The following is a 16349-nucleotide window of genomic DNA, read 5'->3' as shown; positions in this document are numbered from 1 at the left end:
TGATGCATGATGCACTAGGCATGGCATTATGTGCTGGAATAAAGGAGGAGTGAAACAGCAGCTCACAGGGGAAGAGGAAGGTTCAAAGCAAGGAGGGCAGAAAAGGGGAAGCTTAATAGAGTCTGCACAAGTCCAAAAAGATTTGCCAGAGAAAGCATTTAACCTGAGTTTCACCAATCATACAAAGACAGACATAAAAGTTAATCTGGAAAAGACACAAAAGAGCAATCATTAGCCATGCTATCAGATATTCATAGTATATTTAAGAAAGGATATGTTGAAAAAAATATTCTACAGATTGAAAACAGGAAGCTCATAGACATCTACTTGGTATATCAGCCTAAACAATAATATCAACAAACAATAAGCATAGCTCTATCCTTAACCAAAATGCAGGAATATTTTATACCATGATGTTGTAGAATAAATAGTGGACTGGGATTAACAAAACTTTATAAACACATAAAGTCAATGTAAGCTCTAACATATGCTTGGCTAGAAGCAATAAGAAGTGTTGGAAAGAACATTAATTTCAGAATAAGAAGTAGGTGTGGAGATGTATACTGATTTGCCACTTACTATTTCATCTCAGGAAAGTTATCAAACCGCTGAGTGCAAATAACTACACAATAGCTACAAGATCGCAAGACAATTGTTTCAGGGTTGTACCAATTCTAGGCATTGCACCCAGTCATAACAATGTCAAGAGGAAAAAGAGAGATGATAATGTCATATAGCTTGCTTTACAGTGAAGATGAGTCACCAGAAGTATCACACTAGATTTTCTTTTACATCTCACTGGTCAGAATTGTTCACTTAACCATTTCTGAACAAATCATTGTCAAAAAGAATCAGACCTGAGCTCTCTATGGAGCTGAAGGTGAGGTGCAGATCCTCTGAGACATGAGGCTCTGGGGGAAAGGACCAGGAACTTTCACAAAAACATAAATTTGGGAGGAAAGAATAGGTATAAAATCCAGTAATGTCATTCTATGTCTTTGTTGATTATACTATCATAGTGGAATAATATGATATAATTCTGATATACTCTTGCTATTTTTACCTTAATACTTTTAGTTTTCTTCCATAATTTTTTTTCTCTGTTTTTTGGTCTCTAGTGATTTGGAAGCCATACACCTTCATTTTCTTCTATTTATTATTATCTTTAAGTGAAATGTTTCTGAATCTGTGTTTATCTAATTATAAATGGTAAAATTGCTGTTTTACCTACTCCATATAAGATGGGCAATGGATACACTTTCTTCTGTTATGAGGAGTTGCTCCAGAAAGCACTCTAAGTATGAATTTCAAAAGAGAGCTTTATTTACCTGGCCAGGGACTGTCACCCACTGCAGAGACTCAAGCTCAAAACCCACAAATAAGTGACTTGCTTGTCCTCAGGTAAGCTAGCCAATCATAGAAATTAAAACATTAATATGTGGGACCTGTGAGTTCTAGGCCAGACCGGAATTTTCCAGTCAGCAAGCAAGTGATAAACAGAAGCTAAAAAGGCATGAGCTTTGCAGTTCAGTTGACCACAGTCCTGGGTTCAAGCAGGTGCTAGACAGGTGGGGCAAGAATCTACTTCAAAGTTATGTAAACTCACAAGGGCCTTCATACCCAGGATGTAGCTCGCCACAACCACTGCTGCATCCTGAGTAGGGTACAATTTTGGGGGTACAAAGTATAGAAAGTCCATTTTTTAAATAAGAAAACAGCTTTCATTTCAGTATCTCAGAAACAGCTGTTGTAACTTTTTTTTTTCTTATAGAAGGCAGCAAAATGGAGTCTTAGGCTCCTATTGATTGTATTTATCAATTCATACAAAAACACTTCTCCTCTCTACCCTCATTTTTTTGTAACTTGCTATTTTATGTTTGGTAGGCAAATTGGTTTATTAGCTATTTATTTTAATCTTTACAACACCAAAATTTACTAAGATAGATCTAGAAATGAGTACTCTAACTTGAATTCTGCTAGAAAATATCCTTTTAGATTTGGTTAGTTCTTTCTTGTATTATTTATGTATCTACTGCTTCTTGCTTTCCTTTTGGAATTCTTTTAAAATGTGCACTGCATCTGTCCTCTACGCTTCTGGCCTGAGAAGAAGGAAACATCATTTTTTGTTATCATTTTTCTCTCAACTCTTTAAAAATTTTTTGAACTTGATTTTTACTATTTAATTTATGTGTGTACTTCCAGTGTGTGTGCGTGCACCACGCATATGTGCATGCACGTTTGGTAGGGTGGTGGTATGGAGAGTGCTTTGGCCTTTATTTAAGCTCCCTGAATCTCATCCCCCTGCTGTGACTGTGAGTGTGGTACTCTGCAGTCAACAGTACCAAATAACACTTCTTGGTTGGTGACTTAGTATGCATAAGCCTAATAATCTTGTTAAATACTTTTCTTTGGTCTTTTAAACACACTTTTATTCTAAATTATTCTCCAGTTATAACACATCAACTTCAATAAAAAGATATTCAGCGGTAAGAGAGAATCCTCCAAAGCCTGTAGCACCAGCTTCTATGTTATTCACGTTTCCTTCTTGGTGGTCAGTACATCAGCTTCAGTTATGAATCATTCTGTTTGAATATTAAAATTCTTATGTTCATTTTTACTCCAACAGCTCTACTGTCACTGGGTTTTATGATCACAACATGTTACACAAGGTGGGAAATGTTCTTTCTCTCATTTAATAGAGGAACAGGACATTCTTGAGAGGTTAGAGGACTAACCTAAAGTCGTACATCAATTAAACAAGGTGTTCCATTTAGAATCAGCTTCCTTGACAGTCACTGCTTGGGGTTCCTGCTGCATTTTAATGTAGCTCTTAAATATGTATGGCTGAGTCCTTAGCCTGCCATGCTGTGTTGCTTGTCCAGAGTCTCCCTTTATCTCAATCTCCTGCATGCCTGATGTCTGATCATTCCTTCTCTAAGTTCCACTCTAAAATTATAAGTAAAAAGGCACTCTACATATTGGATAGAAAACATTGTCTGATTTGAATAAATACCCTAATTAACAAAACCCAACTTTTTTTCTTTTCACATTGGACATCTGTGTTAACATTTTGTAATATTATTCACCGTGATACTGGATCACTGGTTTATTGTTTGCTTTGAATATTTTCTCCCACACATTGTACTGTGAATACTTTCTCATTTATTTACTTGTGACTAAAGTCATCAAGGGAACCATTTATTTATTTATTTATTTTTTAGAATTTTAATGGGCAAACATTATAAAGCTATTTTCAATTGTGAGACAGTAATTTTAGTACAAATTGCCACAAATTAATTTACTCAAAATAAGTTTTTAATCTCATAGAAAATTTATATTACACCCACCCTTGCTATGATGTATTTATATCCCAAATTCCTGTAATCACTGACATGTTTTCATGTTATTAGCTATTGTAGTATATTTTAGAAATGATATATTTAAGTTGAAAACAGGACATCCATAGTATCTACCTAATGTTAACATCAGAAATAACAATACCGAAACAAAAAAACATAGCTATTTAAACCATAAAATCTGGATGTAAATTGTACTGATTATTTGAATGCCAGAAATAAAACAAAATAAAACCAATGGGCACTTACAGAAAATAAATCGACAACTCTTTAAGATTTTGTATTATATTATTAGGGGAATAGATAACTGAATCATGATAGATATTTACTATGGATTTACACAATGGTTAGAAACAATGAAATGGATAACCATGCAGTACCATCTTCGCTTTTTAAAGGGTAGTTAGAACTGTATCCATACTATTAAGGTAAGTTAAATACACATTCATGTACAGATACACACAGAAATACAATGTGCAAAGAAATTTTATATACATGACGTCATGTATTGATATTTTAATAGATTCCTAAGTGAAGGAGGGGGATGAATTCAGGGTTAAGGATTCAGGAAAAAACAAAAAGAATTGAAAATAAATAAAAGGGCTTTAAATGGACCAAGGGTGGCAGTGTGCCAACAGCTGAGGATTATCAGGATTTTGATTAATTAAACTTTCCTCACTAGTAGAAAAAAATTTGTTTTAATGTTGCCCTTCTGGAAAGACTCCTGAACTGAGCCAGAAAATGTTAGTCTTTCTTCTGCCAAATTTGCTATAATACTGATTCTCCTTTAGTCAATATGAAGAAAAGAGGTTTCCTATCTTACACCACAGGTCCTGCTGGTGTTCAATTGCGTTTTTGGGTGTCTGCCTGGATTTGGTGGTCTTGTGGCTGTAACAGAGCACGTGTTGTTGGGGTAGGTATGACCATGCTCCAGGATCACTGCTTCCCACCTTAAGTATCAGGTGGTGTCAGAGGCTTGATTAGCGCTCCAGGAATTGTTTTTTATTGTGAATAAACTCTCAGGACAGACTTGACTTCCGCCTTGCTCCTGATTCACTACTCTTGCCTGCTTTGTCACTCAGCTCTGAGGTCCACCTAACTTCCTTTCACCTGCTTGGTTCTTTGACTTGTTATTGTTCTTTGACTTTGGGATGACTGTGGCCTGGATGGGATCTTCTTGGATATATTTGGTGTTGGTGGATATATTTGTGGCTGCTACTCCTTAAAAGCATCTGTACAGAGAAATGATTCTAATCCACTGCCCTGAAATCCTTAGGTGCTGCCATACCACTCTAGTTCATTTTAGCATCCTTGCCTCTGTTGGGTTAAGCAACTTACAATAGGAACTTGATAACTCTGATGAAATCTTGGATTGAACTAAATTATACCAAGCAATTCCCATTTGGTACATGTCTATAGTTCCAATGTACTTACTTTCCTGGTGGAAGGAAATCCTATTGGATACATGGCTGGTACTCTATCTAAATTAGCTTTTCAAGACAAAATTTTCTCATACTCTCAGTTTCTTATAATTTTAAAAGTGCCTAAGTACATACTCTATGACAGCTTGACTGTGCTGGGAATTGAACCCAGAGCCTCTAGCTTGTTAGACTAGCGCTCTACCACTGAGCTATACACCCTTAAGTCCCTGTACTAAGATTTAAAAGGAAGAAAGGACTACAGAGGGAAGAAGGCTGTGAGCCCTCATGTATTAAAATACTTTATGCTCTTCCTCATGTTTTTTCATTTACTGTTCTCTATATGTATTATAATCTTTTAATTTTTTATATTTATTCATTTGTACACTTAATAAAACAGTATAATTTGATCAGTTTAATTCCCCTGTACCTTCCATTTTCTTCCCCACTGTTCCCCTGATCCCCTTCCTTTATTTTACTGGTCTCTTATTTTTTAAAACTTGTTCTAATTAGTTATACATGAAAGTAGAATGCATTTTGACACACTGTACACAAATGGAACACAAGTTCTTATTACTCTGGCTGTACATGGTGCTGTCACACCAGTAGTGTAATAGTACATGTGTATAGGGTAATAATGTCTGTCTGTCTCATTCTACTATCGTTCCCATTCCCACCATCCCACCCTTCCTCTCATTCCCCTCTGCAAAATCCAAAGTTCCTTCATTCTCCCCCAACACACTGCTTATCAGAGAAAACATTCTGCCTTTGGTATGTTAGGACTGGCTTATTTCACATAGCATGATATTCTCTAGTTCCATCCATTTACTGGCAAATGCAATAATTTCATTTTTCTTTAAGGCTGAGTAATATTCCATTGTGTATATATATATATACTACATTTTCTGTATCCATTCATCTGTTAAAGGGCGTCTAGGTTGGTTCCATGGTTTGGCTATTGTGAATTAAGCTGCTATAAACATTGGTGTCGCTGTGTCACTGTAGTATGCTGATCTTAGGTCCTTTGGGTATAAACAGAGGAGTGGGATAGCTGGGTCAAATTGTGATTCCATTCCAAGTTTTCTAAGGAATCTCCATTTTGCTTTCCAAAGTGGTTGCACCAATTAGAATTCCCACCAGCAATGTATGAGTGAATTATTTCCCTTTATCCTCATAAAAACTTTCATTGCTTGTATTCTTGATAATTGCCATTCTAACTGGAATGAGATGAAATCTTAGAGTAGTTTTGATTTGCATTTCTCTAATTGCTAGAGATGATGAACATTTTTAACCTTTTAATTTTATTTATGTGTATATATCTTACGGAGGTCAAATTCCTTCTAAAACAAAGAATATTAAACCAAATCTATGTGTAACAAAATAATTGCAATTCAATCCAACGATTACAAATACCCAAAGTAACCAAATTAAAGTTTTTTCTAATAATGTTATTTGTACTTATAAGATTCTTATCAGTTTTTTTTAGATTCAAGTTTTCTAGATTTCCCTTGAGTAAATAAATTCTAGAAAAAGAAGTATTTAATTAGAAGCTATAATGTATTTATATTCTGTAATACCACAACATAATGAAGAATTTACCTTATTGTAAATCTGAAGTAAGTAATATTTTCAGGATATTTTTATAACCTGTATCATGAACAAGGTACATTTTTAAGGCCCCTCGACTACAAGCTCAGGATTTCTTTAACTGTCCCTTAGTGTGCATTTTTATATTTTATTTCATATTCAACTCTTTCACTCTAAATTCAGTACTGTGATTACTACTCATCTCAGTTGAATTTCAATGCTAGCCTTTCCAATTGTTTCCTAAATGCTCAATTCCTTACTTATGTGCAGTAGATTTCTCATACCTCATAGAATTCCAATCAACGTTCCTCAGGGCACTTTGCATTTTTCAAAAGCTTTTTTTCCCCCCCAAAGTCAAAAATGCTTGCATTGTTTCTCTACATAAACAGCATACTCTCTTGAGCATTTCAAATCAAATAAAAAGTCGATAACTAGATTTGAGATGCTCCCAAGCTTCAATCTGATTTATCATACTTGGCTGAGTTTTTGGGAAAAGTTCCAGGAAATATATAAATAACAAAACAGCAACAACCAAAAAAGTTCTTCCCTATAAAAACTAGACAAGGAAACTCTTAGAAAGAGAAAACAATGTAATGAGGACAGAACTTTGACTCTTCCCTGTAATTAAATTGCTATTATCCTAATCAATATCAGTGTAATTAAAATCTTTCACCATCAATATTCTAGCCTTTTCATGACTGTTCACTGTTTTATGTTAAGAAAAGTTACTCCTTTCAGTTTCCTTACAGGTTGTTTTCACTTAGAATGCATCATCTGAAAGAATGAGTGCATACCAGTTTTTGAGAAAGAGGGTGAAAGAGAAGGGAGGGAAGTTGAGAAGATACAAAAGGTGGTAAAGAGAGAGAATAAATCACAATTAACAGACGGCTTTGATCACTAGTTCCATTCCTTAGATACTTGCTCAATCCACAACATATTTTTTCTTAGTAGATATGACAAAGAAAACTATTTTGTCTATATGTAAAACATGAGTATATCCAATTTACAACAGTCTCAAGGACTTATAAACATTCAAGTATGTGTTCAAGGCTAGGGAAGTAAAGCTAATGATGAAAGTAAATGTAGTTTCTGCTTTCAGGACACTTATGCTCTTGACTAAAGTCAAGATAAGATATCAATGGGAAAAGCAAAGCATTGCTCTGGTTGATAATTTTGTCAGTAGAATGTTAAACAATAGAATCAGTATAAGTGCTCATTGTTTTCTTTGTGTTTGAAGAACCTGCGTTTTTTTTTTGTCTCTGAGTTGGCATTGCACGTCACATAGCTTTTCTTACTTTATGTTCCGAGGACACAATTTTGAGGTCTAAAGATATTTTTTCAGAAATTTACAGAATGATATTTAAAATTATGAATTTGTTGTCAAGTTTAAAAATTGAGAAAATTTTCAATAATTGCAAATTTCTGAAATTTTTTTCAAACATGTCAATGATCCATTGAAAGCAAGCCTGAGATTCCACATGGAAATGACTCTAGAGGAATAAAAGTTCTCCATTTAAATTGGGTTTATAGTCTCTAATAATGTATAGCTTCCTCCAGGCTTGTTTTATTTTTTCATTTATATTAATGGCTACAGGTTATGGATTCACAAGCCTTACCTACACCTTAGAGTCATATGGAGAGAGAATTATGAGAGTGGAAACCCAGGGCTCCCTCATGCTGAATCTTAGCCATATATCTTTGAACTGTGGATTTATGGGTCCAGTAAGACTAATCATTGGAGTGTGTGTGTGTGTGTCTATTTATGCGTGTGTGTGTGGGTGTGTGTGTGTGTATGTGTGTGTACATATACATAAATGTACATATATATATATATATATATATATATATAAAATAGGCTATTTTTAAAAATTTTTTATTAGATCATTATAGTTAAACAGAGTAGTTGGGTTCATCTTGACAAAATTGTACATGCATGCAATTTGATTTCAGTTCATATATCACCCATTTGCCCTCCCTCCTCCCTCCCTTCATGCTCTATCCTCTACTCCAGTGATCTTCCTTTTGTTCATCTATTTATTTTTTATTGTTTTTTTTCTCCTTATACATAAAGGTGAAATTCCTTGTGGTATATTTATATATGCCCATAGGATCAACCTTTTAAAAATTCATTATACATTTCCTCCCCTTTCTTATCCCTCCTCTCTCTCTCTCTCAATCTCCTTCTACTTAACTGTTCTTCTTTATATATCTGTGTGATATCCGATCTACCTCTCTGCTTTCTTTGTTCTGCTCTTTCACATATGAGGGAAAATATTTGACCCTTGATTTTCTGTGTCTGGCTTATTTCACTTAGCATGATGTTCTCCGTTTCTATCCATTTACTAGCAAATGCTATAATTTCAATCTTCTTATGGCTAAGTAAAACTCTGCTGTGTATTTTTACCACAATTTCTTAATCCATTCATCTATTTATGGGCATCTGAGTTGATTCTATAATTTGGTTATCATGAATTGTGCTGCTATAAACATTGAAGTGAGTGTATCAATTTAGGATGCTGATTTTAGTTCTTTTGCATAAATACCAAGGAGTGAAATGCCTGGGTCATAAGGTGGTTTCACTCCTAGTTTTATGGAAATCTCCTTATTGCTTTCCAGAGTGGTTCATAAGAGTTAAGCAGGTTGTTTTAATTTAACTGTAGTTGAGGACCATTGCTATGAAATTTGGGAGTTTCATTGGTTATTTTATATTTTCAATGGTAGAAACATTAAAAGACAGCATTCTCTTCTGTGTTTTTTTTAACCTGGATTTAATTTGTAGCACTAATATGGAATATACAACATATTGTCTAGTATTTATTGAGACTGGAAAAAGTATTCCTCCTTATATGACCTGGGCTCTGGTCACAGCCCTGTTGTCCAGAGCCTCATAGAGATTTTTGTACCCAAAAATGACTCAAGGAGAGTGATTCTGCTTATTAAACTCATAGAAAATTGATGTATTTATTAATTTATAGCTAACCATTTATAATGAAAAGATAATTTACAAAGGAGTATTTTTGTTGTGGGTCAAATGTCTCTAGGATAAAGGTCTACATGGGGTGTCAAATTATGATCACAAGACTGTGAGGTTGGTATCAGAACAAAGAATATGAAGGTCAGCGTCCATACTTGTTGACTGAACTGACGGGAACATGAGTGGCTACTACTCATGGCTTCCTGGACACCTATGTCACCACAACCATAGTGGATGTCCTGTGTGTTTGACTGTGTGAGAGCTTCCCAGGCCTTCTTGGGCTTGTGTCTGTGGATGCTTGATAGTATGGACTTGTTCACCAGATGACACATTTCCTCCAGTACAAATTTACAAATTGAACTTCAGATATAAAATCTGAGTTAAAGTTCTGTGGGTATCTCACTGTAAACCTTTGTATGCTACAATAATATGAATGATCTTTTCATAAATGAGGATCTGTCATACTTTCCTGAAGTAGAAGTTCTTTGAGGGTAAAAATATAATATACTTTAAAATTCTCTTTAATTGTCACTCGTGCTGTTCGTCAACCCTACTGTCAGGACATAACTCTGGGCATAGGAAACGGAAAAAGTATTCCTCAGTAATGGGCACAGACTGCATAGTATCTCATTTATGCATATTATGTTAGATGCATGTATATAGACTCTCTCATAATATTGTCCCATTTTCTAAATGATATAATTAAAGTTGAGGAAGATGAAATAAATTGTTTATTTTTGCAGCTGATACATTGGTTAATACAATACATTGGTAACACCTAGATTTAAATGTCTCTTTGACCTTGAATTCTGAGAGAGAGAGAGAGAGAGAGAGAGAGAGAGAGAGAGAGAGAGATGAGAAATAAATTGCATTAGATTGCCCCTTAATTAATATAACTTGTTGCCTCAGATAATATATAATAAATAAATATATTCTTTGTTTGAGTTATAATTGAAAAACTATAATTTATTACTCAATCATTTTCTTACAGCTTCTACCTATTTTCATTTCCCGGTTGTAGAGATTTTGGGAATGAGGTGGATTTTAATTGTTTTAATTATTTAATGCTTGACAGTCTGAGCACTTAGTAACTACTCAATAAATATCCTGTGTGGCAATAAATGAAGGGAATTATAGGGTAATTTCTACTCTATATCTAGACTTACAGGATAAAAAAAGCTAAAGATGTGTTCAATCTTTCTCTCTTCTCTTTACCCAAAATGCAAACAATATAAAGTCATATTTAATAAAAAGTTATTGCTGCATGCATCCAGAGGAAGCACTTGCTCTTTAAAATGATTCTCTGCAGACAGATTAGAAAAATCGGAAACATTTTGTTAAAAAGTAAATCCTGCAATAGAATGAGACTTCCTCCTTATATGGAACATTATCAAAGCACTTTAAAGCGGAAAGAGAATATGCAATTCTATATTTCAGAGTCATGATTTTGAGGCAATAATTTTTCAGCTTTTTTTAAACTGATAATGGTTGAAGAGGCAGAACTCAAAGGTGTCAGAATATGGGTACAGTATGTCAATTTTCCTGAGGTTTCTAGGAGCCTTGCTTCACACCAAATGGTGGAACTGGATGACACTATTTGATCTAGTATGGAAACCCTGTTTTAATATAGTCTGGGTAAAATATCACTGAGAAATCAACTCCTGAAAGTATTCGAGGTGTCTAATAAGATTTGTGATATTTTGAAGAGCAAACTTAACATCTACACATAAAATTGCTTTTAAGTTAGTATAACATGGTAAATATTGAAGGCTCTCTCTACTTGAGAAACTTTCCAGGAATCACTTTGTAACTTAGTTGAAAGTCATTAACGAAAGAAATTATAACAGAAGATTAGGTAGAGGCACATACTTTGTGTTCAGTTAAACTTATCATCTGCTCATAATCGCTATAACACCTAGTGGAAATAGCAAAACCACAATGGCAGACAAGACCTAGAAATCTGTTAGCCTAGTTTAACCATTAGTTAATCACACAATGTTAAAATTTCTCAGGGCATAATTTCCTCACTGATTAAATGAAAAGATGATTTCTATGATCATTAATTTTACTTCTACTTTCAAGATTATGTAGTTCTCATCATAATGCCACCTTTTAAATAATTTAAATGTATTTCATACTTACTTTTCTAAAACTCTGTATTTCTTTTTTCCTTATCACTGCTTTTACTTTATTTGAACCAACGATTTTTCATTGCTGAAACCTGAAATCAGCTACATTCAAGCTTATTCATTTAATGTTAAATATGGAAAATATAAATAGAAAGCTACTAATTTTGCAACTAATTTAAGCACCTCTAATGATCAGCAATTATCAAAAATAAAAGGGTGTGAATAATACTTTATAAGCCTGGTTAATTAACATACTCTTGGCTTATACTTTAAAATTGAATACAAAAGTAGACATTTATAGATAAACGCAAATTTACCAAAATAAGCATATTTATACAAATGTCAATTTAAGCTCCAGATAATGTCAGGAATAAGTGTACTATCTTGACATATATCAGAGTTAAACAGTAGTAATAGTTTTTCAAGGCTTATCATATATATTCTGCATTAAAATTGTATGTGTCTAACATTTACAATGTAACATGTACAAAATTATATGTGGTAATATGTTCAGTTTTTCTTTTTTCCTTACAACTACTCTCTGGAAATTTTGCTCAGATTTTGAAGTTATACTGACACCATTTTGTAAATGTCTGGTAAGTGTATTTATGTGGCTTTTCTTAAGGTCTGTGACACTTGAATAAATGAATTAGATAATTTTAGAAAATAGTCAAGCACATCACATGAAGTATACAATAGAAAACTGTGAGGAATTTTCAAAGATTGTAATGAAATAATTTAAACCTTTGAGCTTCTTTGGTTTTCAAAGAGTTCAGTTGATAAATAAAGATATTAGCAGAAAGTCTTTCATTTGTAGATATCAGATGACACTGAAGAGTTATAATATGCCAGAGAAAAACACAGGCAGTAAAATTTATTTCCTCATTAAAAAAAATAAATTTAAAAGAACTGTCTTCTAACAGAAAATCCACAAAAACTTTTAAAATGATAAGACATTGATAAGTAAATTAAGGTATGTAATTGTCTTATACCAAGGGAAACAAAGTTTTTGGAGTGGGGAAATCATTATATTGTAAGCTTATACAGGAGAATGTATTGGCTTCTTTCATAATATTGGTCCCAAAGAAGATCATAGAACCCTAAATGGTAAGTTTAGATAACACAAGCACCTGCATTTCTCAACCTTCCTAAAGAGCTATCAATAACACCTTGGTTCTTGAAAAGAGTTAAGAAAATGGATAACTTCTACCCAACTGCAAACCTGAAGCCATTGTTATTGTATAAAAACAGAGGGATGTGACCAACAGAGCTGGAAACTAGGCTTGACTAAAAAAAAAAAAAAAAAGAAAAAGAAAACTCTCTCCAAATTTAGTAGAGAAAAGAGAAAACCTGGTCCAAATTATCAGAGCAGGTGCTACACAAAGGAAAAGTAGAAAGCTTTTTAGAACTATGCAGTGGTAATGTTAAAGGACTGATTTGATTTCCTCAAAACATTTTTTAAAATAAATTTTGCAAAGCTCTTAAGGATGCCCATGAATTCAATGGTTGTGTTTATTAATTCAATAGCTGTGTTTTTCTAGCTTGGAAGTAAATTTCAAGATGATTGAGGCAACAAATGGCTATGGGTAATTTGAGTAACAAGAATTTGAGAACTCAAATGGTTTAAATGTAGTAGTTAGTTGTAATGTATTTTCATGCAAAGCTTATCAAAAAAGAATTCTTTTAGTCACTTCATTTGTGCCTATTTAAATACACGTGAATTTCAAATAAGGCTCAAGCAAACTTTATGATTCATTGTATTTGATTCATCAACACATTGCTTTTTAAGAGTTTTTTGATATTTGAAAAATCTTGTATGTCTTTTTGATAAGCCTTCTTAAGCCCTTTTACCTCAAGTCAGAAGGTTATACTTCACTAACTGTAAAGAAATATTAAAGGACTAAAAATTTGTTTTGCAACAGAGAACCCAGTATGTTCTAAAGAGTTGCCAACCCACGTCTCCCTTATCCACAAACCAAATAGAATTCAGGGATCAAATACTTGACAACTGATCAGTGTATTGGAAAATAATCAACAGCAGAGAAAGAAACTAGAAATCATATTGCAGGGCCTAGAGGCAAAATAAAAATAAAAATACTGCTTCAAAAATAAGGATATCGACAGGACATAAGATGAAATTGCATTCTAAATGGGATGTGTCCACTGCAAAAGAAGGTGAAAGACAAAGAAAAAGTGATCTTATTTCCTGGGCTTAAGTTTATTCCAAAAGAAAAAACAAATAAAAAAAGGGAACTCCAAATTTAGTTATGGATCTGAATATTTTAGGAAGAATTTAAAAAAATATAGACAAATGTTTTTTTTTAATATATTTATTTACTACTTTGCCCACTAATAATAGCATTCATTAATTATATCATTTGGACTATAAATAATATTTGCCTTTGATCTAAGGGATGCTACTAAGTGAGTGTATTATCAGATAAATCCTTATCACATTTTTAAATGCTAAAATATAAACTAGAATGTTTAATTTCAGACAAATAAAGCAATGTAGTTATTTTCTTTGAGGATGATAGGCAATCACAGCATGCTGTAACAAATTATATAAGTTTTATGTAAGGAATTTATGGCTATAAGTCCTAGATCCATTTAATTATTTCCACATTCTGATTCCTTAGGATGAGAAATTAGATTATACTGAAGACTAGAGAAAAGATATGAATAAAAATCTTATTGTTTTGCAATGGAATATTGCTGATATAAAAAATCCTTTAGGTAGTCTGATGATGAGTTAGAAACTGAAGGAGGCAGAAAAGATAATCTTTTTCCATATAAGGTGATATTCTGAGGTTCTGAGAAGACATATCTTTTGATATAAATATTTTTGTAAAATATTTAAAAATCAGCTTCAAGAGCAGGTCGAGAATACTTATGGCAGCCAGCATTTTGAAGTAGTCATATTACAGAGATAAACAGAAACATTGGGAGAGGAACCAGACACTCTTGCTACTTAATCTGTTCATGAGGAGAACAACTGAAATGCTGGACAGATGGGCATGGCTTAGGGGTTTTCACAATCTCACCATATCGGAGAGACAAGAATAGACCATTAGATAGGGTGGTAAAGATAGCCAGGATCTGAGAGACTAAGGTTCCAGAGAAAAGAAAGCAACTGAAACATCAGCTTCTGCAATCTTTCTTAAAAGTATGTGCATGTTCATAAATTGAATTAGATTATAGGAAGTAAGAGCAAATAAACCATTGTCTAAGATATTAATAAAATAAGCTTCATTTACCACAGTCTCATGGTACTGGGGAGGCAAAAACCAAAAATGTAATTTAGAGTTCCACCCATAAAGAGAAACCATGACAAATATTCCAGACTCTTTAAAGATATTCCTGGAGGACAGTATGTCCAAAATATGATCAAGCATAAATAAACTAAACCTATACAGCTGAAAATCAGTTTCAAATACATTCAATCCATGAATGGATCATGTGAGTTTCCTGCTATCCAATCACTTCCTGTGGGGGGGGGGAGGAAATTACCTCTGAAGCAAGAAAAAAAATCTGACTGAATATCTATAATTGTTTACACATATTATTTGACATTCAATATAAATCAATAGGCCAGAAGACAATGTCAAATCAAGGAAAAAACCAGACCCAAGAAACAGACTTATCAATGATCAGTTATAGGAGTTATCAGAAAAGGACATTTAAGGAACTTTTATAAATATTTCTAAAAATATATGCTTATATTTCTAAAAATTGATAAGATATATATATAAATGTATACACACACACACACACACACACACACACACACACACATATATATATATATATATATATATATATATATATATATATATATGTATGTATATATTTATATAAACATATTTTGTAGCAGGGATTGAACCCAGGGGCACTTATCCACTGAGCCACATCCCCAGTCCCTTTTTATATTGTATTTAGAGACAGGGTCTTACCAAGTTACTTAGGGCCTCAATAAGTTGCTGAGGTTGGTTTTGAACTTGCGGTCCTCCTTCCTCAGTCTCCCGAGACACTGGGATTATAGCCATGTGCCACCGTACCTGGCTAAGATGGTGTATTTTAATGGAAAATGGTATCTGTAAAAACAAATCAAATAGAAATTTTAGATCTGCAAAATATAATACCTCAATTAAGAACTCAACAGAATAACAATAGATTTGACCCAGCAGAAGATTGGTTAAAAAAAAAAAGTCAATAGAAAAATCCCAGAAGAATGGAATGTTATAAAAAAAGAATCTACCATATTATTTTTTTACACACTTTATTGATGTATAATTTATCTATCATTATTTTCCCCATTTTAAATAAAGAATATATTTTATTGTGAGGAGTAATGTTTTGAAGCATTTTGTCATGTGCTGCATGATAGTATAGTGCAGTGTTATTCAAACTTTTTGACTTTTTTATTAGTTGTTATTCTTATTAATAACTTAAAAGAATTATTTAAATATCTAGATACTATATTTTATTAGATATGTGATCTACAAATATTTTTAGTCTGCTTTGACTTTTATTTTTCTACTATCTTTCAAAACACAAAAGTTTAATTAAAATTTATCAATTGTAATATATTATACTTTTAGAGTAATACCTAAGAAATCTTTACACCATGGTGAGAACTATTTTAGAATGTTTATAGTTTGGGCTCATATATAATTTCTTTCATTTTTATAATCTTTGGTTAGTTTTCTATTTATAACCACATAAAATAATTTTAGGTTATAGGAATTTCATACATAGCATATCAGATTTGGATAGATTCACTGCTAATTAAAAAATAAATTATATGAATTTGCTAATATTATTAAGTTCCTGAGTAAGTTCTTTTTTAAAAAGTATTGGAAGTATACTAATGATATATCCCATT

General features: G+C 32.9%; 1 non-coding gene across 1 annotated transcript; it reads right to left on the bottom strand.

Annotated features, from left to right (window-relative positions):
* Nucleotides 1-4924: 4924 nt before the first annotated feature.
* Trnav-aac (transfer RNA valine (anticodon AAC)) lies at nt 4925-4996 on the bottom strand. The gene has a single exon. It is a non-coding gene; the product is annotated as a tRNA-Val (tRNA).
* Between the last annotated feature and the right edge of the window lie 11353 nt (nt 4997-16349).

Source organism: Callospermophilus lateralis, unplaced genomic scaffold, assembly GCF_048772815.1.
Source record: "Callospermophilus lateralis isolate mCalLat2 unplaced genomic scaffold, mCalLat2.hap1 Scaffold_43, whole genome shotgun sequence".
In the NCBI taxonomy this organism is placed as follows: domain Eukaryota; kingdom Metazoa; phylum Chordata; class Mammalia; order Rodentia; family Sciuridae; genus Callospermophilus; species Callospermophilus lateralis.
This window is presented reverse-complemented; position numbering and strand designations above follow the sequence as displayed.